The sequence below is a fragment of the Ranitomeya variabilis genome, chromosome 6, assembly GCF_051348905.1.
Source record: "Ranitomeya variabilis isolate aRanVar5 chromosome 6, aRanVar5.hap1, whole genome shotgun sequence".
Lineage (NCBI taxonomy): Eukaryota > Metazoa > Chordata > Amphibia > Anura > Dendrobatidae > Ranitomeya > Ranitomeya variabilis.
The window spans coordinates 505,499,928-505,522,530 of record NC_135237.1 but is presented as its reverse complement, the minus strand read 5'-3'; the positions used below and the strand labels follow the sequence as shown (position 1 = coordinate 505,522,530).

At 46.1% G+C, this 22,603-nt stretch overlaps 1 protein-coding gene across 1 annotated transcript in view; it reads left to right on the top strand.

The window, feature by feature from the left end:
- Positions 1-15,398: 15,398 nt before the first annotated feature.
- The window catches only part of LOC143782897 (uncharacterized), a 28,041-nt gene continuing 20,836 nt past the window's right edge, over positions 15,399-22,603 (top strand). Inside the window, exon 1 of the mRNA XM_077270863.1 lies at positions 15,399-18,074. The gene's annotated coding sequence lies outside the window, so the exon portion shown is untranslated. The remainder of the gene's footprint in view (positions 18,075-22,603) is intronic.

The following is a 22,603-nucleotide window of genomic DNA, read 5'->3' as shown; positions in this document are numbered from 1 at the left end:
CATGGAGTGAATTACCTATATGATAAACTCCTTGCTAGAGATGGGTTGCATCTTACGAAAACAGGAAAACACATATTTGGTAGACATTTTTCTTCTATGTAGTGCAGTGTGACATAAACAGGGACCACAGGAATGTTCAAAGGAAATGTCTTTAATGTCCAGACAAAACTCGCACAGTGAACAGCACGGTATCCTCCGGATAGCAGCCGAGGTGTCAACAGTGCATGCACGAGACCGGTTGCCGAGGGCCACTGCACCACCGTATCACGCTGTGGGGTGCCAGGCGTTCGTTGCCTTGGTACTGTTACCTTACAAGATGGACGCTGCAGAGCCACCTGCTCTGCCACTTGCAGACAAACACTGATACGCCCAACCCTTTTCTGAATGGTTTTAAACTGGAATCTGTAGCCATGGGCCACTTGTAAGACCTGGTCTGGAGGAAGCGGACCACCGCAGTACCATCCTGTAGTCCGCTTCAAAAATAAAAGCCCTTAACGGGTTTTTCTGATCATTGCCTTGGTCAAATAACTTGAGTATGTTCACACTTATTTTGCCTCGTGACTCACAGGCGTCCTGCTGTAAATACAACGCACTCTGGCAGGTCTAATCGGACTCTGTCTGCATCCAGGGGGACACATAGTGACCCTCCCTTATAACACCTGTCACTGCCTCACATACCCCCTCTGTTCAGTCTTGTGGGGTTGAACATTTGTCAACATACAGGAGGCCCGTGACAGGGCATCCATATTTCTTTGTGATTTCCCTGCCCGATGTTCAACGGTGAAATTAAATTTCTGCAGAGAAGGAAACCACCTGGTGACCGAGCATTTATCTTCTTGGCATTTCTCATACATACCAAAGGTGAATGATCTGTCACCAATCGAAACGGTCGACCGAGTAAATAATAGCGTAGGGACTCCAAAGCCCACTTAATGGCAAGACACTCATTCTCTACTGCACTATAATTTTTCTCAGCCGGGGTGTTTCCTACTTTGGTTGGTGACTGGATGTTCCTCCCCATTCACCTCCTGCGACAGGACCGCTCCTAGGCCCATGATAGAGGCATCCGTCTGTACGATGAAGCATTTCTAGAAGTTATAGCACCATTTATTCCATGGCGCTTTACATGTGAGGAGGGGTATACATAATAAAAATAAGCACAATAATCTTAAACAATGCAAGTCACAACTGGTACAGGAGGAGAGAGGACCAAGTTGGGGCTAATGAAGATGGGCTGTCCGCACAGCGCCACCTTCATGGATTGGTACGCTTCCTCTGCCTGGAGGTTACACCGAACTTTCCCTTGAGATCAGTTAGGGGTGTTGTTCTCCCCCAAAAATTAGGTATAAACCTCCGGTAATACACGATTCCGAGAACCATTCTCACCTGTTTGGTGGTAAGAGGTCGGGGGTTGTTCTGATGGCCTCGATTTTATTTATTTGGGGTTTAATAACCCCATGGCCAATCACGTATCTCAAGTACTGGGTTTCCTCAGGCCCTACCGCACATTTCTTGGGATTGGCCATCAAGCCCGCGTCTATGAGCGAATCTACTTCTTGCACCTGGGACAAGTGGGTATGCAAGTCAGTACTAAAGATGATGTCATCCAAGTATGCTGACTAGCGATTAGTGAGTATACTCATTACACGAGATTTCCCGAGCATGCTCGGGTGAGTTCGAGTATTTTGGCATGCTCAGAGATTTAGTTTGTCGATGCAGCTGCATGATTTGCAGCTGCTAGACAGCTTGAATACATGTGGGGATTCCCTAACAGGCAACCCCCACATGTATTCAAGCTGTCTATCAGCCACAAATCATGCAGCTGCGTTGACGTAAACTAAATATCTGAGCACGCCAAAATACTCGGAGACCACCCGAGCATGCTCGGGAAACCTTGAGTAACGAATATACTCGCTCATCACTAATGTTGACACATATTTCCGAAGGGGTTCCAGCACTATGTCTATCAACCTCTGGAAAGTGGTTGGGGCTCTATGTAGTCCAAAGGGCAGGATGACATAGTGGTACAGACCCTCCGGTGTTATGAATGCAGTCTTTTCCTTTGCCAACTCCGTAAGAGGGACCTGCCAATAACCCTTGGCAGATAGAATGTGGTAAAGTACTGAGCCTCACCCAGTCACTCAATCACCTCGTCTACCCAGAGCATTGAGTAAAGGTCGAACTTCAACACCTCATTTAATTTGTGGAAGTCATTACAGAACCGTAATGATCGTTTCGGCTTCGGGATTAGCACAATCGGGTTTGCTCAGTCGCTCCAGGAATCCTCAATTACTCCCAGTTGGAGCATTTGTCTTACCTCACTCGTGATGGCTTGTCTCCAGGCCTCGGGCATACGGTAGTTTCATTTGTACACTCAACGTGAGCCTCGGTGACAGTGTCATGCTGGATGACAGGTACGACCTGGTAGTCCCGAGAATACATCCATATTCTCTTGTACCAATTTCCACACCTCTCGCCGCTGCTGTTTTGAGAGGTAGACGCCTATCTTTACCTCTCCCTCGGCCCCCTTCCAGGCTGATATCTGAGGGTTCCCAGATGACATGTCGGGAGTTACGTCCATAAGCATACACTCTCAGTCCTTCCATGCTTTCAACAGATTAATGTGATACAACTGTTCGAGTTTTCTTTTCCCGGGCTGGTAAACTTGGTAGTTTACTTCCCCTACTTTTTCCGAACCTCATACAGCACTTGGCCATAAGCTTGCTTTTGGTGGTGGGCACCAAAACTAACACCCGTTCTCCTGCTTTAAAGGGAACTTGTCACCTGAATTTGGCGGGACCGGTTTTGGGTCATATGGGCGGGGTTTTTGGGTGTTTGATTCACCCTTTCCCTTCTGGCTGCATGCTGGCCGCAATATTGGATTAAAGTTCATTCTCTGTCCTCCGGAGTACAGAGAATGAACTTCAATCCAATATTGCGGCCAGCATGCAGCCAGCGGGTAAGGAAAGGGTGAATCAAACACCCGAAAACCCCGCCCATATGACCCAAAACCGGTCCCGCCAAATTCAGGTGACAGGTTCCTTTTAAAGGAGTGGACTGCGGCCTTTTTATTATATACGCAGCTCTGCGCTGCCTCAGCATCCACCAAATGCCCCTTTACTATAGGCATGAATGCTGCAATTTGGACCTGCATAATGGCCTCGTGCTCAATGACACTTATGTGGCGTAGGTTCCTGCTTTCGCGTCTCTTTGGCTACATCCAGTGGACCCCTAGGATACCTGCCATACAGTTGCTCAAAAGGGTGAAAGTCTGCGGTACCTCATGAATGGTAAACATCAAGTAGGGCAACATGTGCCAATCCCATCCATCCTTGGAGACTACCTTCTTCAACATGGATTTGAGGGTTCTGTTGAAGTGCTCAACTAATCCGATGGTCTGAGGGTGATACACTGTCATGCAAAACTTTTATTTTTAGAAGCTTGCACAATTACTTTGTCACCTTGGACATGAAAGGAGTCCCCTCATCAATGGGGAGCTCCTTCGGTAGCCCAAGGCGACAGAACATGGCAAACAACTCCCAGGCGATAAGTTTGGCTGAAGTGTGCCGAAGCGGAGTGGGTGCTGGGTGGCATAGTCTACGACCACAAATGTGTTGGTGGCCCCGGGCGGATTTTACTATCGGCCCCACCAGATCCATTGCAACTCGCTGAAATGGTACCTCTATGATGGGCAGAGGTACCAATGTACTCTGGTAGTTTGTGGTGGGTGAGGTCAGTTGACACACCTGACATGTCTCAGTACCTCTGGTCTTCCGCGTAGATCCCAGGACAAAAAAAACAGTATGCGCTTCTGCATCTTTTAGGCCCCTAAGTGTCCTCCCAGCATGTGGGTGTGAGCCATTTCGAGCACCGCCAGAGAGTAGGATTGGGGCACTACCAGTTCTACCACCTCGTTCTGGATTTTTATCAACCTTGTATTGAGCCACTCCATTTACCTATATTATGTAAAAATAAAAATATTCAGCTCATCCCGTTATGTCCTAGTTCCTTGTCTGGTCATCAGTGCATGGAGCTGCCCTGGTCCCAGACGGTGAGGAAATCCAATGTACAAGAAGAGTTGTGTCCAGCGACCACAGGAGATATGGTTCTTCCAATTTGACATTTATTTAGCCATCATGTTAAAAAGCACAGACATGCAGATATGGGCAATCCCAGTGCAGGGAGCGAATCCTACATGTTTCAAACTACATGGTCTTAATCATAGATAAGATCGTGTAGGTTGAAATGCATAAGATTTGCTCACTGGGATTGCTCATGTCTGCGCTTTTTAACATGATGGCTAAATAAACATCAAGTTTTAAGAACCATATCTCCTGTGGTCGTTGGAGACAACTCTTCTTGTACATTGCATTTACCTATATTACTCTTTCCAGGACGTCCCTACTGATAGCACATTGGAGGACGTCCTCCTCCTCCTTCCAGGGACAGGAAACACACGAGAGTTTAAATATCCAGCTCCACCCTCTAATCCTCAGTGTTTTTCCTGTCCCTGCATGGAGGGACACACGTAGAGAAGCAGCAGCTTACCGAGCTCAGGGGGATCGAGCGGTCCTCCAATCCTTCCCCCTGTCAAGCGGCTCAGGGTCGAAACTCCCCGGAGGGGAGTCCCTCTACCCCAGAGGCCCGGAGCGGGACGATGCTCCGGGAGTGAACCGCTCCCCCCGTTGGGGGGCTCTCGGTTCAGGACGCGGCGGCGATCCAGGCAGCCTCCATCCGGCAGAACGTGCGGTCAGGAGACGCTACAGCCAGTCGGCACTTCCGGGTTCTGGGGAGCCGCGTCACTTCCGGTCTCAGGAGCCGGTGAAACGTCACTTCCGGTGGCGTTCTATGAACGGGGAACAGACGCTCCAGACTGGAGAACGCTGTCAGAGCGGTCGCTTCTGCGTTAGCGTCCAGCACCTGCATCAGGAGTGGTACCGTCTGCATCTGGAACCGGCTATGGAGGACAGGAACGACGAGGAAGGGGTAAGCCTGCCCTGGGCAGTATACCCTTTGTACTATCTAAGCTCCTCGCTCCCTCTAGCCTATTACTCCCTATCTTATACCGTTTAGGATAAGGGAAACCCCGCTGCTCCCCCTGCCACGACTAAAAAATCTGGGAAGGCCACAATGAAGAGCATCAGATGTCCTGTATGCCATATTAAACTCCCAGACTCCCATGGCAAGACGCTCTGTGCCACCTGTACGTCTAAAGTTATGAACGACGAGCAGTCATCAATGTTCTCCGAGATGAGATCCCTTATACGGGAAGAGGTGCAGGCTTCTATATCTAGCCTTTCGCATTCTCGGCCTGCCAGTCCCATAACCGGTCGCAAGCGCGCCAGGAAGGAGGAAGTCCAGGGGGAGCCAGAATATTCTTCTGATGAAGGTTCCGAACTTAGGGATTCACTATCAGAAGAGGAAGGTGAAATTCCCGTAGAAAACCAGGACAGAGCCAGGAAGTATCTCTTCCAGTCTGAGGAGACAGACGAACTTGTCCAGGCTGTTAGGAATACGATGCAGATCGAGGATACTGCTAAACCACAGTCCAGGCAGGACTTGATGTTCGGGGGACTCGTGGCACGAAACCTGACTGTGTTTCCCATTAGTGATCATATCAAGGCTATGGTCATAGAAGAATGGAAGGAGGCCGAGCGCCGATTAGTGCTTTCTCGTGACTTCAAAAGCCGCCTGCCGTTCGATCCGGAGGAAGTCAAGCTATGGGAAGAGATCCCAAAAATTGACGTTCCCGTAGCAAAGGTCACTAAAAAGACTGCGATACCCTTCGAAGACTCCTCCAGTCTTCGTGACCCTATGGATAGGAAGGCCGACATCCTCCTTAAAAGGGCCTGGGAATCTTCTGCAGCTTTGATTACAACGAACATAGCAGCCACTTCGGTGGCCAGGTCTATGTACTTATGGATGGGGAAGTTAGAAGAGCAGTTATCCAATAAGACACCCAGAGCTGATATTCTGCACTCCTTTCCTATAATGAAGTCCGCAATGGCCTTCTTATCTGATATGACGGCTGAATCTGTCAGATTTTCAGCCCGTAATAGCTCACTATCTAATGCAGCTAGGAGGGCGGTCTGGCTTAGGTCATGGTCTGGTGACAATGCTTCTAAATCCAAACTCTGCTCTATTCCATTTTCAGGACAGAGGGTGTTTGGACCGGCTTTGGACTCTATCCTCGAGTCAGCGTCCGATAAAAAGAAAGGTTTTCCGGAGGACAAACCTAAGCGTCCACAGCCCTTTCGGAGAGGTTTCTTCTCCAGAAAGCAGTTCGATCCTAAAAATCAGGGTCGGTCCAGCAGGGGATCCTACAGAGGCTCCCGTGGACAGAATAATAGGAACAGAGCTTCTTTCTTTAGCCCATCCTATAAAAATAAATCTCTATGACGCCACTAACATTGGGGGGAGGCTCCGTATGTTCGCAGGAAATTGGGCCCAGATTACTCAGAATCAGTGGATTCTCAGTACTGTTTCCGAAGGTTACAGCATAGAACTTTACTCACCTCCCCCAGAAAGATACATTACACCTACGGCAGTCAAACCAGATTCGGCTATACTAAAGGACTTACAGGACATGCTCAGGACAGAAGTAATAATTCCTGTCCCTCAGTCAGAGTTGGGGAAAGGCCACTACTCTTCCCTGTTCACGGTCACGCGGCCATCAGGCGACACCCGCACAATAATAAATCTAAAGCCTTTGAATGCATGGGTGAGATACAGAAGGTTCCGCATGGAATCCATTCGGTCAGCAATTCCGCTTATAAACCAAAATGCGGTCATGTGCACTATCGACCTAAAAAGGGCCTATTACCAGGTCCCAGTACATCCCTCATCTCAGAAACTGCTGAGATTTGCCGTAGCTCTGCCCACCCGGACCTGCCACTATCAGTTTCAGGGCCTTCCCTTCGGTCTGGCTTCCGCTCCTCGCGTTTTTACCAAACTTGTATCAGAGATGGTGGCCTTCCTAAGGAAACAAGGCATCATAATAATCCCGTACTTGGACGATTTCCTGCTTGTGGCAGATTCCGTAAAGCTCCTGGAAGATCACCGAGAGCGGACTATCGCACTGATGGAGCATCTCGGCTGGGTACTGAACCGGCAGAAATCCGACCTTCTACCAGAGCGGAAGAAAACCTTCCTGGGTGTGCAACTAGATTCCAGACGCAGAATATCGTTACTACCCGGTGCCAAGAGGAAGATAATTCAGACTCAGGTCCGGTATCTATTGGAACATCGAGTTACCATAAGAATGGCTATGAAGGTTTTAGGTCTTATGACGGCCTGCATACCATCCGTCAGGTGGGCGCAGTCTCACACAAGACACCTACAGAAACAGATCTTATCAGCTTGGGATCGCCGCCAGTCTTCCCTAGAAGCTCCTCTGAGATTGAACAATCTAACGAGAAGATCTCTCGTCTGGTGGACACGTTCGGAGAACTTAGAGGTGGGAGTCCTATGGGTCACCCATCCTTACGTAGTTATCACTACGGACGCCAGCGCCTGGGGCTGGGGAGCTCATCTGCAGGGCCGAATCTTGCAAGGCAAGTGGCCAGAAAGCATAAGAAGCAGATCATCCAACTTCAGAGAGCTCTACGCTGTATGGCAAGCACTAAAGCACAATCAGTCCATACTCTCGGACCAGCACGTAAGAATATTCTCCGACAATGTAACAGTTTCATTCCTGAACCATCAGGGAGGTACCAATTATCAACCACTGCAGGATCTAGCAGAGATGATCTTCAGGTGGGCAGAGGACAACGTGCTATCCATTACAGCTATCCATCTGGAAGGATCCCAAAATGTGATAGCAGATTACCTAAGCAGACGAAATCTGTGCCCAACAGAGTGGGAACTGGAACAAAGCATCTTTCAAGAATTATGTCGCAGATGGGGAACCCCCAACATCGACCTATTTGCGAACAGGAGGAACGCGAAGACCCCAAGGTTCTTCTCCCTGAACCCCTCGGACCTTCCAGAAGGGGTAGATGCCCTGAGTCAGCAGTGGAACCAACCGCTGTCATATGCATTCCCACCCCTGGCACTAATTCCAGCCGTACTTCGGAAGATCAAGGAAGATCGGGCTATGGTCATCTTAATCGTCCCGTTTTGGCCGAGATGAAGCTGGTTTCCGGTGTTGGGGTCGTTAGCAGCCGACAACCCAGTCGAATTACCCATCAAGGGGAGAGTCATCCATCAAGGTCCAGTGTATCACCCAGACCCAAGCAGACTCCGTCTTTCAGCCTGGATCCTGAAAGGGACATCCTGAGGTCCAAAGGATTGTCTGACCAAGTCATCTCTACCATCCAGGGTAGTAGAAAACCCGTTACCTCAGCCATTTACCAGAAGATCTGGAAGCGTTTTTGTTTAGAAGGTGGCAGGTCCAATGCGGTATCAGGTTCCCTGGACATCCCTGGTATCTTGGACTTCTTACAAAAAGGGTTTAACCTGGGCCTCCGACCCAGCACACTGAAAGTCCAGGTGTCTGCGCTAAGCTCATTTCTGGACTACCCTTTGGCATCTCACCCATGGATAATAAGGTTTATTCGGGCCACTCAGAGAATGCGTCCCACTATTCGGCAGCTTTCACCATCCTGGGACCTTAACTTGGTTCTTAGGGCACTATGTAAAGGTGTTTATTCTTCCGGGGATAGTATGCCTATTTCTACTCTCACTCGTAAAACCGCGTTTTTAGTAGCGATAACTACAGCCAAGAGGGTGGGAGAGATTCAGGCTCTATGTATCAGAGATCCTTATCTGCAGATCAGGGATGACAGTCTAATTCTCAGATTAGATCCAGCCTTTATCCCAAAAGTAGCCTCTATTAAAAATAGGAATCAGGAAGTAATTCTCCCTTCATTTTGTAATAACCCTGCTAACGAGAAAGAGAGGGCCCTCCACTCATTAGACGTTAGGCAAGGGGTTCTAGATTACCTAAGTGCTACAGATTCTTGGCGTACTGATCCAAACCTTTTTGTTCTGTTTGGGGGAAAGAATAAGGGGAAAAAGGCTTCTAAGGCCTCAATTTCTCGTTGGATCACCGAAGTGATCACAGACGCCTATCGGTCAGAAGGTATGCCCCCTCCTATAGGCTTAAAAGCCCACTCTACCCGTGGGGTGTCCGCCTCCTGGGCGGAGCGTGCAGGAGCTTCTGTAGAACAGATCTGTAATGCCGCAACATGGTCCAGGGCTGACACTTTTTGTAGACACTATAAACTTGACGTTACATCCGGTCAGCACACGGCTTTTGGGAGGAAAGTCCTCCAAGCAGTAATCCCACCCTGAGGAGGTCCTTTGGTACTCTCCAATGTGCTGTCAGTAGGGACGTCCTGGAAAATCGGTATTAGTCTTACCGGTAATTATGTTTCCAGGAGTCCATACTGACAGCACCGGTAGTTCCCCCCCGTTCATGTAATATTCTCAAGTATATTCGGATTTTGTCTATATACTATTTGTATTATAATTCTGTCATTAAAGATATTTTATTTGCATGATTCCATGATTGGTTCTTGCTACAACACTGAGGATTAGAGGGTGGAGCCGGATATTTAAACTCTCGTGTGTTTCCTGTCCCTGGAAGGAGGAGGAGGACGTCCTCCAATGTGCTGTCAGTATGGACTCCTGGAACCAATTACCGGTAAGACTAATACCGATTTTCTCGTGCCTGGGTCAGAGTGGGATCCTGAAGCTGCGCTGTCCCAAACGTACCAGGGGACACTTTCAGCTCAGGGATCGGTATGGTATCGACATCTGCCAATACCTCTAGGGGAAACCTATTGGGGATACACTCTGTCCCTAGGTTGGCGGCCCCTACGGCAGGTATCTGAGTCAGAATCTCCAGAAATGATATTTAATATGAGAGGGTCAACTCTGTTCTCCCACAGGGAAGAAAACGGGTAAGTCTCTTCCCAACAAAGTCCCATAAGGATGGGTCTTCACACATCACGTTTTTTCTCCCCACACGGAGTGAAAAAAACAACCTCCGCAGTCGGGTATTCTCAGAGGTCCCTATGGATACACACCACCTCTACTTTCCGACTATTGGGGTTGTCCCTGGCAACTGGTGACCCATGGACCAGAATCACTAAGCTCCCTGAGTCCAAAAAAGCCTCATTCTGGTACTCCTTGACCAGTACCTGACACAGTTGGGGGTTCGCTGCCTGCAGCGCTTGGGGACATGGTGCAGACTGGGCGTACATAGAGTCTCTAGGCATAAACCCGCAGTCCATGGGTTCAGCCATCATGGGGCAGTTGGCAGACACATGTCAGGGCCCTTGATGCCGCCAACACCTATTGATGGTGGCACGACTGGACCTCGGAACCAGTTTAGGGGATATGGGACTTTTGTCATCCTTACTTAGGGGTACCCCTTCATTACAGGCTCGTTCCTGGTTGGCCCCAGCAGAGAGTCGGGGATCTTTCCTGGGCTGGCGGAGCCCTACGTGACAGCCGAAATGGAGCAGTGTCCTGTATAAAGTCCTGAGTGGCCATATACCGCTCAACCAGTCCTATCACCTGGTCCAGAGTGCCCGGTCCCCTTGCCCCACCCAACGCTGTATGGCCACTGGCAGAGCCCTCACCAGCCGGTCAATAGCCCCCCGCTATTCTCCGGCCTCTCCCCTCTGTCAATCCCTTCACTGGCTCCCCATTGCCCAGAGACTCCAGTACAAAACCCTAACCATGACGTACAAAGCCATCCACAACCTGTCTCCTCCTTACATCTGTGACCTCATCTCCCGGTACTTTCCTACACGCAACCTCCGATCCTCACAAGATCTCCTTCTCTACTCCCCTCTTATCTCCTCTTCCCACAATCGTATACAAGATTTCTCTCGCGTATCTCCCCTACTCTGGAACTCTCTACCGCAACATATCAGACTCTCACCTACCATCGAAACCTTCAAAAAGAACCTGAAGACCCACCTCTTCCGACAAGCCTACAACCTGCAGTAACCACCGATCGACCAAACCGCTGCATGACCAGCTCTATCCTCACCTACTGTATCCTCACCCATCCCTTGTAGATTGTGAGCCTTCACGGGCAGGGTCCTCTCTCCTACTGTACCAGTTATGACTTGTATTGTTCAAGATTATTGTACTTGTTTTTATTATGTATACCCCTCCTCACTTGTAAAGCGCCATGGAATAAATGGCGCTATAACAATAAATAATAATAATCACCACCCTCTACCATCTGGAGAGGGGTTAAGGTCTTAGGCTGGAGCCATTTTTTTTTTACCAGCTGCAGCAAGTCATAGGCCTGAGATCTGGCTGGGTGAGACTGCAAAAGGACCACTGGTACACCCACTGAACTTGCACATACAGTTGGGGAAATAAGTATTTGATCCCTTGCTGATTTTGTAATTTTGCCCACTGACAAATACATGAACAGTCTATAATTGTAAGGGTAGGTTAATTTTAACATTGAGAGATGTAATAACAAAAATAAAATCCAGAAAATCACATTGTAGAAATTATATAAATTTATTTGCATTTTGCAGTGAGAAATAAGTATTTGATCCCTCTATCAAACAAGATTTGATAGTTGATGGCAAAACCCTTGTTGGCAAACACAGCAGTCAGACTTTTCTTTGTAGTTGAGGATAAGATTTGTGCACATCAGGAGGAATTTTGGTCCACTCCTCTTTGCAGATCATCTCTAAATCATTAAGATTTTGAGGCTGTCGCTTGGCAACTCGGTTCTTCAACTCCCTCCATAAGTTTTCTATGGGATTAAGGTCTGGAGACTGGCTAGGCCACTCCATGACCCTAATGTGCTTCTTTTTTAGCCACTCCTTTATTGCCTTGGCTGTATGTTTTGGGTCGTTGTCTTGCTGGAAGACTCAGCCACGACCCATTTTTAATGTCCTGTCGGAGGGAAGGAGGTCACTCAGGATTTTACGGTACATGACTCCATCCATTCTCCCATTGATGCGGTGAAGTAGTCCTGTGCCGTTAGCAGAGAAACACCCCCAAAACATGTTTCCACCTCCAAGCTTGACAGTGGGAACGGTGTTCTTTGCATATGCATGTAGAAAAGCCGCGGAGACACCATCATGTGTTTCTCAACGCAAGTAATGAATAGCCTGGTCTTTCACTGGGAAGGAACAACCACGGGAAGGGCAGCATACAATTCTTTGGGTCATAGACAGCATTGCTCTTCCTCCAACTGGCACGTTGAGTTAATGCCAAAGATCTCAATTTCTGTCTTATCTGACCACAGCACCTCCCAATCACTCACAGAATCATCCAGGTGTTTATTGGCAAACTTCAGACGGGCCTGCACATGTGCCTTCTTGAGCAGGGGGACCTTGTGGGCACTTCAGGATTTTAAACCTTTACAGCGTAATGTGTTACCAATGGTTTTCTTGGTGACTGTGGTCCCAGCTGCCTTGAGATCATTAACAAGTTACCCCCATGTAGTTTTAGGCTGATCTCTCACCTTCCTCATGGTCAATGACATCCCACGAGGTGAGATTTTGCATGGTGCCCCAGATCGATGCGATTGACAGTCATTTTGTATTTCTTGTGTTTTCTTACTATTGCACCAACGGTTGTCTCCTCACCCATCATCGTACTTATGGTTTTGTAGCCCATTCCAGCTTTGTGCAGGTCTATGATCTTGTCTCTGACATCCTTATCAAGCTCTTTGGTCTTGCCCATGTTGTAGAGATTAGGCCATGTGCAAACGTTGCGGAAAGTGGTGCGCATTTTTCCGGACTGATTCTGGTAAATCCGCAGGTAAACTGCACTGCGGGTTATCTGCGGAATTACCACGGATATACAGCGATTTTTGTGCGGATTCCACCTGCGGTTTTACTCCTGCAGATTCCTATTATGGAGCAGGTGTAAACTGCTGAGGGATTCGCACAAAGAATTTACGTGCTGCAGAATAAACAACGCTACGTTTCCATGCTTTTTTTTCCGCAGCATGTGCACTGCGGATTTTGTTTTCCATAGATTTACATGGTACTGTAAACTCAGGGAAAATTGCTGCGAATCCGTGCGGCAAATCCGCAGCGGATCCGCAGCAAAATCCGCAACGTGTGCACATACCTTTAGAGTCTGACTGATTAATTGAGTCTGTAGACTGGAGTCTTTTATAAACGTGACTATGTAAGACACCTGTCTTTAATGCAGGTAAGTCTACTTTCACACTAGCGTCGTACGACGCACGTCGCAATGCGACGTGGTGACGTTCCGACGCAAACTGTGAGTAGAAAACAACGGCAGCGGATGCAGTTTTACAATGCATCCGCTGCCCCATTGTGATGTCCGGGGAGGAGGGAGCGGAGTTCCGGCCACACATGCGCGGTCGGAAATGGTGGGCACGACGCACCAAAAAGCGTTACATGTAACTTTTTGTGCCGACGGTCCGATGCAACCGTCGCATGACGGTTGTGACGTGTGGCAATCTGTCGCTAATGCAAGTCTATGGAGAAAAAACTCATCCTGCAACAATTTTGCAGGATGCGTTTTTTCTACAAAACGACACATTGCGTCGTGCAGTGCACAACGCTAGTGTGAAAGTAGCCTAACAAGTTGATGAGGGCTAACTGGTATGTAGGAGCCATTACTCTTAATGGTTGGTAGGGGATCAAATACTTATTTCTCACTGCAAAATGCATATACATTTATATAATTTATACAATGTGGTTTTCTGGATTTTTTGATATTCTATCTCTCAATGTTAAAATTAACTGATCCTTAAAATTATAGACTGTTCATGTATTTGTCAGTGGGCAAACTTACAAAATCATCAAGGGATTAAATACTTATTTCCCCAAATGTATGTATTAACCCCAAGTCTGGCAAGGATCTCACCTCTCAGCTTCTCATAATCCAGTGTGTCGTCCCGACTGAGGTCCAGGTAGGCCTCCTGTGCAACTCCCGTCAGGAAGGAGGTCACCCCTTCAGCCCACTGGGTCATCGGCAGGCTCTCCCGCTCTGCTGTGCTTTCAAACACGGTGAGGAAAGCCTCCAAATCGTCCTCAGGACTCCTTCCTCAAGGCTGACCGTAGTTTATACCAGGCCTCCAAACGGATCGTGGTCGTTGGGGAGGACGTCTATCTCAGAGACGAAATCTGTTGCAGAATCAAATTGTTGGTCTGCTGCTATTGCTCCTGCAACTTCTGCTGTTGCGCTTGAGTGGTCCAACTGTCTTAATATCCTAATCACTGATATGCAGCAGGATTTGGGATATGCCTCAGTTCACACACTTAACATGTGTTTGTAGCAAACAAGTCATGCCAGACTAAACTAATTTCCTTCTGCGATGGAATCGCTGACTGGATGATTCAGGGAAACGTGTCTTGACCCCAGCAAAGCATTTGATAAAATATCTCGTACTATCCTTATTGAAAAAAATGTATGGGATTGACAAAACAATGGGTGGATTCATAACTGGCTCGATAATCGTACTCAAAGAATGGTAATAAATGGTTGCACAGCCAATTGGAAAAGTGTTTGCAGTCAATAGTGTGATGCAGCAGCAAAAAAGGCAAACACTATTCTAGGATGTATTAAGAAAAGCATAGGGTCTAGATCACAAGAAGTAATTATTATTATTTCCCTCTACTCCCTAGGCCTCATCTGGAATACTGTGTCCAGTTCTGGGCACCACATTTTAAAAAAGACATTGAAAAACTGGAGCAAGTTCAGAGAAATGCTACCAGGATGCTAAGCGGACTCCAAAGTATGATCTGCGAGGAACGATTAACTCCTTTCCGACATTGGACGTAATATTCCATCCATGTGACCTGGGCCTATTTGACCATGGACGGAATATTACGTAATTTTTTACTGAGCCCGAAGTCTAGGTGATCGCATTAAAATTCCGGCACCATCTTACCTCTGGGTAGATGGTGCCATCATACTGGGGGTATGGCAGCCTTCCCACAACTACGATCGCTGTGATTGGCTGTTCAATTCTGAACAGCCAATTGCAGCATTTCTCCGTTTTAGCCAATTAGATTGCCTGAAACACTGATGTCCTAGCCTAGGATTGGTGCTCCAGGAGCACCGAGCATCACTTGAACCTACTCGGATTGGCCCGATCGATGATTTCATCGATCGCGCCAATCGCAGGGCACTGCCATGGTGTGACCGTGCTGTGACCTGCCTATGATCAGAGCTGTAAGAGCACCGATTCTAGGCTGGTGCCTAGCAATGCCAGGCATGTTTTGGACCCGCTGATTGGCACGATTGATGATTACATCAAACGCGCCAATCACAGGGCTCAGCCGCAGTGTGACCTGTCTGTGCTCTGCCTAGGATCGGAGCTCCGATCCTAGGCTGTTGCTTGGCAACGCCAGCATCACCAGGGCCGGCTCTGATTGGTGGGATCAATGTCATCAATCGCTCCAATGACAGCATAGCAGCGGTATGACCGCTCTGTAACGGTGCTGCAGGTCCTCACAGCTGAGGATTTCTGCAGAGCGGTCACGCTACAGGATCTGCTGCTGTGCTGTGCCTTGTGGTGCCACAGCAGCCTGTGACACCACAATCCCTGCTGAAGAAAAAAGATAAAACAGAAGAGAGGCAACAAGTGTAAGTATTTTGATCCCTGCCTGATCTCTCCTCTTCCACCCCAATCACCCCCCTTTTGCGTCAACCCCGTGCACACATCTAGCAGCCGCCAAACTTTGATAAGTGACGCAGTTCACTCATCAGAGCTCGTGTCTGCTGTTTTAGACACATTTCTACTTCGCTACCTCCATGGCACATCCAGCAGCCGCCAAGCTTTGATTAGTGACGCAGTTCACTCATCAGATCTCGTGCCCGCTGTTTTATACTTTTATTTTCTCCCTGGTTGCAGTTTTTTTTCCTTTAGCTTTATCTTTTGAGACAAATAAGTTTATATCAAGCACTATCTCTCACAAACTTTTCTCTCTAACAAACAGTAAAGTACTGACACAATCATAACATTCATGAAAAAAATGTCTTCCCTTTCCTCCCAAAATATAGCAAGGGAGAGGATCCCATATTTCTTTATTTTTCAGATTCATCCTCTTCCTCAGGTGCTGCTGAACCACCATGCAAAAGTTCCAGGACAGAAGATCAAGCAGCACACCCCATTACGGACCCCATATGGACCTCTCCCCCTGAAAATTATGAGCCACTGATTCCTGATTTTGTTAACCTCATGGTGGGCCAAACTAATTTGTATGCTCATCAATTTTTGGCATAAAACCCCAATTCATCATTTTCTAACTGGTCTCCTGTAGACGCAGTTGAAATCATGCAGTTTTGGGCCCTGGTCCTTCACATGGGGATCCTGAAGAAGCCAGAACTTCTGCAATATTGGTGTGTTGATATTTTATACAACACTCCAGGGTTTCGAATGGTCACAGCCCGGACACGTTTTGAGGCCATCCACAAATTCCTACATTATAACGATAACGCATGTTGTCCTCCCCGACAGGACCCCAACTTTGACCGTCTGTTCAAAGTTCGGCCGGTCATCGAACACTTTGACAAAACGTTTGCTGAAGTGTACTTGCCCCAAAGGGACATCTATGTGGATGAGTCCCTAATTCATTTCAAGGGAACGCTCAAATTCCGTCAGTACCTGCCCAGTAAAAGGGCCAGTTATGTAAATTAAACTATAAGCTGTGAGAGGATACCTCAGGGTACACCCATGGGTTTAGAGTTTATGAAGGGAAGGACACCGAGATTGAACCCCCTGAATGCCTCCCTGTCCTGGGAGTGAGTGGGAAAAATGTGTGGCATTTGGTGCACCCTCTGCTGCATAAAGGTTATCACCTCTTCGTGGATAACTTTTATACCAGCATCCTACTCTTCAAAACCCTCTCTGTGCTAGGTTCTGTAGCCTGCAGTACTGTCCTCAAAAATCAGAGGCCTTCCGAAAACGCTAATTAGGCAGATGCTCAGAAGGGGTGACAGTAGAGCCCAATGCAGCAACCACCTGCTGGTGGTCAAGGAAAATAAGATGTCTTTTTCTTGACCACCGTACACGGTGATGGCAGCGCCCTCGGTACTGTACGAGGTACTTCTGCACAGGTCAACAAACCGGACGGTGTACTGGGGTACAACAAAAACATAGGTGTTGATCTCGCTGATCAACTCCTCCAGCCGTACAGTGCTTTGAGAAAAGCCAAGGTGTGGTTCAAGAAGCTTAACATTTTACCTATTTTCACTAAAATGTAACTTTAGACTATTTTTTTATTTTCACAAGGGTAACAGGAAAAAATGAACCCCATAATTTATAACACAATTTCTCCTGAACATGTCTATACCCAATATATGGGGAAAAACCACTGTTTATGCGCATAGCAGCGTTTGGAAGGGAAGGAGCGCAGTTTAACTTGTACCTGATGTGCCTAAACAGTGGAAACCCCCCACAAGTGACATTTTGGAAACTAGACTCCCCAAGGAACTTATCTAGATATGTGGTGAGCACTTTGAACCCCCAAGTGTTTCACTAAAGTTTTATATTGTAGAGTCGTGAAAATAAAAAATATGATTCAAGACTATTCCATCAAAATCTGTGTTCCAAAATGTCACTCCTTTTCTAAGTCCATGCATGCAAACAGTGGTTTCCCCTCCACATATGGGGTCCATATTCTGCTACTTTTGTGAAAATGAAAATAATTTGGGGCTAAAACAACATCATTGTAAGAAAAGTTTTGCATTTTCATGGCTCAATGTAAAATTCTGGGAAGCACCTCTGGGTTCAAGATGCTCATCACTTATCTATATAAATTCCTTGGGGGGTCTAGTTTCCAAAATTGGGTCACTCGTGGGGCGGTTTCCACTCGTTGGGCACATCGGGGGGCTCTCCAAACATAACTTGGCATACACTAATGATTCCAGCCAAATTTTAGTCCAAAAAGTCAAACGGTGGTCCTTTCCCAGCCCTGCCGTGTGCCCAAACAGTAGTTTTCCTCCAAATATGGGGAATCGGCGTGCTCAGGTGAAATTGCGCAACAAATTGTATGGTGCAATTTCATAATAAAATTTCAAAATAAAAAAAAAAAATTCCCACAAAAATGTTATTTCACAGCTCAATATGATAAACTTTTGTGAAGCACCTAGGCATCAAGGTACTCACCACACATCTAGATAAATTCCTTGATGGGTCTAGTTTCCAAAATGGAGTTACTTGTTGGGGGTGTCCACTGTTTAGGCACATCAAGAGTTCTCCAAACTGGATATGGCATCTGGTAATGATTCCAGCAAATTTTGCGTTCAAAAAGTCAAATAGCACTTTTTTTCCTTCCACGTTACAAAAATTCCTGTGTAGCACCTGAAGAGTTGATAAACTTCTTGAATGTGGTTTTGAGTTTCTTGAGGGGTACAGTGTTTTGAATCGTCAGTTTTGGGTATTTTCTTTCATATAGGACCCACAAAGTCACTTGTAAAATGTAATGTGGTGCCTAAAAAAATGGTTTTGTAAATTTTGTTGAAAAAATGAGAAATTGCTGATCAAGTTTAAACATAACAAAAAAAAAAAAACATGTTTAAAAATTGTGCTGTGCAAAGGAGACGTGAGAAATGTTATTAACTATTTTGTGTGACATATCTCTGTGATTCACCTGCGGTTTTTTTCTTGGATTCCTATTATAGAGCAGGTGTAAACTGCTGTGGAATCCACACAAAGAATTGACATGCTCCAGAATAAGCAACGCTACGTTTCTGCGTGTTTTTTTCCGCAGCATGTGCACTGCGGATTTTATTTTCCATAGGTTTACATGGTGCTGTAAACGCAGGGAAAACTGCTGCGAATCTGCGGCGGATCCGCAGCAAAATCCACAACGTGTGCACATACCCAAAAAAAATCTTAATAGCTGTCAGACGAATAACATTTGTCTCTCCTGAGTTATCCGCACACATGAATGTTTGGCTTAGGTGAGCAATGTATTTTCAATGAGAAGAGAGTTGAAAGAGCCTACAGGAAAGCTCTGGAAGTGACTTACCTCCAGGATAACAAAAAGGCCAGGGGGTTAAAGGGAATCTGTCAGCATATTTTTGCTATTTAATCCGAGGGCAGCATAAAGTAAGTGCACAGAGCCTTATTTCAGGCATATGTAATTTACTGGGCTCTGTGCTGTAGTTTCAATACCATCTGTGTTTTATCAGCAGGAGATTATCACTGTATACTAGATGCCATGTGCTATTCAGTCCAGCTAATCTGAGAAAACATACACATTTTTATTAATAAAGATTAAAATAATACACAAAGATAAGAAACATGAAAATGATAAAAAGGTGCCTCAAACCACAACACAGGAGAGACAGCTTTAGTGTCCAATGTTAAATTAATATAACTGCAGAGACTACGGAATTATTGCTACAATAACCTGTGAGTCAGTATATTAAATCTTAATATTGGCAGGTGTAGAGCTGCAGTGTAATTGTTACCTTAGTGTGTGGAAATGCAATCATCAAAAATCACCAAAATGAATTAAGTATTCAATCTCAAAAGGTATGAAAAATGTTTGGAGACATGATGTCTCCATTCGTGTATAAAGATGAAAAGCAATTCACACACAATGGCTGTTTAAAATAAATACAGATCGAGATACATTCAGGACATCTATGTGAAAATAAATGATTGTTGCAAGGGGGAAATCCCATGATACACTGTCAGCCTTGACAAGAGGAATGTACCAAAACAACACAGGCTACCAGGAGACATAGTATGCAAGACCCAACTGTAGTACAAACATGCTGGGCTACCTGTGAATGCCAAGAGTAATGGGTCACTGCTAAGCTGCACTCTGCCTCTCCTGAACCCCGACGCGCGTTTCGCTAGTGCTTCTTCCTGGGGAGCATATCTGGATGGGGAGCATCATCACTATTTAAATAATCCCCCAACCAATGAGAAAGGTTGGGGAGGTCTTATTTGGCAACTGCTTGATAGAGTCAGACGAGTACCCACGTGGTTGTTTGTGCCGGGCCGAAAACTCACAAGTCATGGCATACTATTTAAAGAAGGAGAGTAGTAGCCTAGAATTGTCCTTTCAGTATGAAGATAGTGTAATTTTCATTATGATTAATCGCCTACTGATAATGCCGTGCCACATGGTTAGATGTAAACAAAAGGGTGTGTATGTTAAGGTATAACAACACATCTACCAATGCATCATTGGTGCATATAGACGGGAGCAGCCAAAAGAGGCCGATAGTGGCATTCTCATGAACAAATCATATAGTGTAAGATAACCAATAACACAAGTGGCCATAATGGTGCCGTAATCAGTTGCATCACCCTAGCGGTAGAAACGCTAAAGTTAGCAAGAACCACAGTGTACACCCATGTATCTATGGCCGTAGAAGGATAAGTAAAACCCCATTTGCGCATGCTAACAGTGTCGTATACGCCGGTCTCTGACTCCTGGGCATGGCAAAGTCCAGCTAATCTGTATAACCCCGCCCCCATCTCATTGGCAGCTGAAAATATATGATAAAGCTGCCAATCAGGGCTAGGGGTGGGGAAGGGGGTTATACACAACTCAGTAGACACAGCAGTGTTACATCTACAGCAAAGAAAACAGATACCATGAAAACTACACCAAGCAACCCAGTAAGTGATACATCACTGGAATCAGGCTCTCTGCCCCAAAATGATGCTGCTCTCAGATGGGGTAGTAAATACTAGCCGACATTCCCTTTTAAGAGTTTGAAAACCCCATAAACATAAGATTTTTGACCAATTCTAATTTCAATGCACCTTTGCTGTGAAAACAATTTTTAGATGGCAGTGAATTTTTAGTTAATAAAATTGCACCAGGTTTCTTCAATTTCAGGACCCATGATATCCAGTGTACAGCTTGATCCAAGTACTAGATTTTTGTTTTGTGGCAGTGCAGCTCACAGTGATACATAGTGGATGCGAGCTCTGGGTGTATAGGTGTTGCTGTCTTTACTTGCTTTCATGTACCAACACAGCATCTGTCTTGTGCTTATTTCCTCCTGGTGCTTTTCTCTGTGTAAACAGCCTTTTTCCCCTGCCCTCAATGGGACTGAAGTTTCTCCCGTCTGGACACGGTGTACAACCCCTTTCCTGAGGCTAACAAAGAGAAGGAAGGATAGGAGCAAAGCGAGAGCTGTCAGAACTGAGCTGGACTGCTGACAGATTTGAAACATTTTTTGTAAAAAAAAGACATCCATATGGACTTCTGACACCATACCACTTGATCTAAACTGCTGGGTTTTGCTTGTAATATAGACTACTATGACATATTATCTTTTTTAGTCATTGTTATACACATATGCAGTAGCTCCTATATTGCGCACCCCATGCACACTTGCTCTTCATGTATGTATTTTTTCCTGTTCCCCCTACCTGCATATTTTACTACCTAATAAAGACCTGTTAGTATTGAAAAGTATATCTTGGACTTTTGCATCATTGTCTTTTTCTCTTTGAAAAAATAGCTGTGTGGTGTGCAGTTCCACCATTGCAAAGAAAATTAAATTTTAGAGTCTAATTTATATCTTCAGTTTGATTTCAAAGAGTAACTGCCATACACCAGCATGCTTCCAATGTAGTTGTTTCTTTTACTCAATTTGTATAGGAAAAAAGAAATGAGACTAACTCTATATGTATGGAGGTATTCTTTTCGTGAAGAAATGCTTCTGGAGGTGAATTTTTCCATTCATACACAAATATTGTGTTATAATAATAAGTGATCCTGACGGTTCCGGGACAGACTAGAGATCCTGACCCGTAGTCCCTAATGGTTCCTGCATGAGATGGCCCTAACCTCAGACTAGACAATGGAAACTCAGACCTATGCTGCCTGAAAGGCCGTCAAGCGCTTCACATTGCTCCTAAGCAAGCAGAAGGCAGAGCAGAGTGCAAATTACCTACAGAAGAGAAAGTATGCTGAAATAGAAAGAGATCCCAGAGTGAGTAATACAAACATCGAAATACAAAATAAAGGATTAAGTACGTACTGTTAGAGAATATGCCGCCTACTTCCTAAAAAGAAACAGAAGATAGGTGCAGGGTAAAGAACATAAACAGCAGAGTTAAACCCTAGCTGCTCTTTCAATGACTGGCTTAAACTACAGCTGTATGGCTAGACATCCCAATGAGACTATCACCAGCAAGACATACCAGCAGAGGGAAAGTATATATAGCCAGGGCCGGCTCCAGGTTTTCATGGGCCCTGGGCGAAAGAGTCCCGGTGGGCCCCTTTAACACATACCACAATTCATAATGCACGGATACGGCAGAGAAATATAGGTATAGTACAATGCCAAAGATTTCACTTCTTACATTACATGAGTGATATCTATTGTGCATTCTACATTAGCTCAGAAACCGGACAGTATAGTCCTCTATACCGAATAATGAACCCCATATATTGCTCCAAACAGAATAACGAGCCCCATACAGTATAATGGCCCCATATATTGCTCCATACAGTATAATTGGCACCACATTGTCCTCTATACAGAATAATGAGCCCCATATTGCTCCAAACAGAATAATGAGCCCAATATTATGCTCAATACAGAATAATGAGCCTCATATAATGTTCCATACAGTATAATGGGCACCACAGAGTGCTCCATACAGAATGAGCCGCATATATTGCTCCATACGGAATTGACCCCATAT